Here is a 3,816-nt window from a genome sequence, read left to right as displayed (position 1 = left end):
AAGTCTTGCTGAGTACAATTGAGTACTCAAGGTTTTATTTCCCCCTGTTGTAGGTGACAGACGGATGCTAGAGCTGACTCTTATGTGTGGATCCCTCCTGGTGGGCTCAGAGAGGATTCCTTTACGCTGCGATCATATTTTTTATTTATAACTCTCGCTAAATATTTTTATAAATAGAAGTTTTATAATTTGTTGTCATAGTTTATATATCAATGCTTCATCATGTCATGAATAGCTATTTATTTTCGCTGTAACTCTGATCACATGTTTATATTTCGCTGTTAAATTAAATTGTTCATAACTTTGATGTTGCATTAAAAGTGATGTAAGAAATGGTTAAGAATGATGTAAGCTTTATTTCTCTCATTTGTAATCCTGATGGAAAAATGTGGATTTTTTGGTTCTCTCATAGGGTGTGCTCGATGGAACTGCCTGATGTGGCTCACTTTCGGCGTGCTTAGTGTCTAGTGGAAGACAAGCGCTTCTGTAAGTGCGTTATTTCGGGCGGTTCTGCCACATAATCCTCTCTTCAATCGCCGCTCCCAAATTTCACTCTCAAATTCCATATCTTAACCCTAACCCTAATCCGGTAGACCTTCTTTGGCAAGGGTAGAGCAGAGCTGGTGTTGGAGTGCGCTACTTCTACCACATCTGGCAGAGGACAATTTTCACCAATGGTCATCTGACCGGCCTTTCAGTACCCATGGGTGCGAGAAGGGGTGCTGAGGTTTGTTCCAAATCTCTAATCCTCTCTTCAATCATTGTGCCAGAAGTTCGCTCCCAAACCCCACATCTGCCTAACCCTACCACTAATCCGGTAGGCCTTCCTTTGCAAGGTGAAAGCACACAACTACTATCGTATTTAGCGGAGTACTACCCTTACGGTAAATAGGGCAATGGAAGTTTTAGAGTGTCAATGTTTTCAACCAGATAGGAGCATATTGTAGTTCTAAGCTGGAGATTAATATCTGGGGATTGAGGTTTCTAAGGTTCTTCCGTTCTGGATCTTTATAGTACTCTGTTATTGGAAATGTAAAACTAGTAGTGGGATTAGTACTCTGTTGAGATTTAGGAGTACTAGGAGTGCATGATGTTGGTTTAGCCACCAAACATGGGAGAGCGAATGAGAGAGGAAGAGAGAGAGCTAAGCGAGTGATAAGCCAAGGTCGAGTCTCTTCTCCCCCTGCCTCTCTCTCCCTTTTATAGGGGAGGTGGGAGGGAAGGTTCTCTTTATTTTTTATGATAGGGCTAGTATTTACAAAAATGGTAGAGCTACAAATGGATCTGAAGGGGTTTGTATTTACAAAAGTGCCATCAAAGGCTACAAATGGCCCTCCAAATATCATTTTGCGAACCCTTAGGCTATGTAATTAGGCCTTAAACATGATACTGGGTCCCCAACACATAATGTATCCCCAATTGTAGCCCCTCAACTAGTTGGTTTTGATAAAAAGTACAAGACCCCTCAGCTATTGAGTATTCCAACTTTCAGTCGTCAAAAAAACACAACACCTACCCTTTTGCCCTAACTTTCTCTCTACCTTGATGTTCGTCACGTTTCTTGATGAGATTTGGCGGTGTTCTAAGTGACATTGCCGATCCTAGGACAACCTCCACGTGCTCCTCCCTGATGGGTCTTCCCAGGAGGCACTCGGAAGTTTACCATGCGAAGAACGGGCTCAAAATCAGCCTAACTGATATCTCGGTTGGTTTCGTCGATTCGTTGCGTTCTTGCTGTCCTTGTGTGACCTTGGGCGTGCTAGCCCTTGTTAGTACATAACCCACATTGGCGTCAACATACTTTTTGGCGCCTCCGCTGGGGAAGAAGAAAAATAAGATTCAATCTACTAGTAGCATGTCGAACAACGAGAAGACCATGGAGAAGGGGGATCACACCAATCCTTTCAACTAAGGGAACATCAAGAATCCGACATCTATCGAAGAGCTTCCCAAGGATATTCGTCAAAAGATTGAGGCCAAGTTCTCCGCCGATCTTCAAGTGTTCCTTGCGAGCTACGTTAAGGATCGGCGAGGCAAGGTTTCTCAATACCGTGAGCTCATCTTCGGTGATCCTGATGTGTTTACATCCGTTGCACCGGAGGTAAATATTAATGAAGAGGTAGATGATCCTTACCCTACTCATGCTGATTATGCTAAGATGTTGCATTATCAAAGAACGATTAGTGATAATAATCTCTTGACTGTTGTTAATATGCTTATGACACGCATGGATAGATTAGAGGGTAAGACGGCCAATTTTGTTGATGCATCCGCTAACGAATGAGTTTGCGTCAAAGTCGTGTGTTCTTTTACCAAGATGCGGATTGTGATGAAGCTCTGTTACTCTGGTGTGTGAATAAAGACATGGGCCACGTTTAGATTGAAAGTTTTTTCAACCTGATGAATAGTACCACTTTTGTCTTATTTGATAAATATTGTCTAATCGTGGACCAACTAGGCTCAAAAGATTCATCTCGTGATTTCCAACTAAACTGTGTAATTAGTTATTTTTTTTACCTACATTTAATACTCCATGCAAGCGGCTAAAAATTGATGTGATGGAGAGAGAGTGAAAAAACTTGGAATTTTGAAGGGAACTAAACAAGGCCATGATGACTTGTTAGTTTGAACAAAGCTCTCTCCTTTCGTGAAAAGGAAAAGAAAAGGAAAAAAAAAAGCGAGTAGAGGTCGCAAGCAACCACCTCGACGTTAATATTGGGCCTGGTGTGTGGCCCAGTTTCAGGTGCGGGTGCGATCGAGCCACGCTACAGCTGGACTGCCGGGGACGTCGCACCAGCAAGGACAAGAACCCCGGCCAACACACAAATAGCATAACCGCCACACCACATATAGTACGAGCGTATGAGAATGGAAGCAACAAAAACAAGCAAGCAAGCATGCCAGATGTCACTGGCTGTCTGGCTCCCTGCGTCACTTTCGCTCCGGTAGTTAGTGTGACGGTGATTGCTGGGGTATCGTAAGCGTGTCTGCTTAATTACCGCTGCTGCTGGTTGGATTTGGACGCCAAATATGACGTGGACGCCCATCACATCAGCACATGCTGTATAGCCTGCAACACTATAGTAGATAATACATGTAATGCTCAGCTTAATCACCCTAAAACTTGGGCATTAACTAATGCAAACATCGGGTTGACTCTACCAAACATTACACGACTAATTAGCAGTAATCTCTCTCTCTCTCTCTCTCTCTCTCTCTCTCTCTCTCTCTCTCTCTCTCTCTGTGTGTGTGTGTGTGTGTGTGTGTGTGTGTGTGTGTGTTCTATGCAAAATTCATTGAGAAAGAAAAGCATGCATGTGTCCCCACCATGCATACATATACCCTGTGAAGCAGGGAAATGCTCATGTGATACAGTACAAGTGTGTACGTGACGACCGAACGTGCTGGACAGTGGACCAGAGTGCATGCATGACAAGAGACCGAAGCAAAGGCTTTGCATGGATGTTGCCCAGTGCACACGGATATATGGGAGCCTGCTATGAATTTGTACTTGCTATGTTCATTGAATTCTTTGCAAGGACTAGGAGATGGGAGGCAGAAGCACGAGATTAGTTTCTTCTTCCATTAATTTCATACTTGGGCTCAACTACCCGTCTACCCCCTTCGACACTGCATACATTGTCTCAATATATAGACTGAGCCTGGCTACTGGTTATCTAGAATTTCCTTTATAAAAAAAAATCAAATTCTCATTTATCTAGGAGTCATACAATTTCAACTTAGCGAAATGATTGTGGTGGAGCCTGGCCACCCAACTTGATATGAGTGCTCTTATTTTTTCTAGATTTATTTTAG

Source organism: Miscanthus floridulus, chromosome 5 (genome assembly GCF_019320115.1).
Source record: "Miscanthus floridulus cultivar M001 chromosome 5, ASM1932011v1, whole genome shotgun sequence".
Classification (NCBI taxonomy): Eukaryota; Viridiplantae; Streptophyta; class Magnoliopsida; order Poales; family Poaceae; genus Miscanthus; species Miscanthus floridulus.
This window is presented reverse-complemented; position numbering follows the sequence as displayed.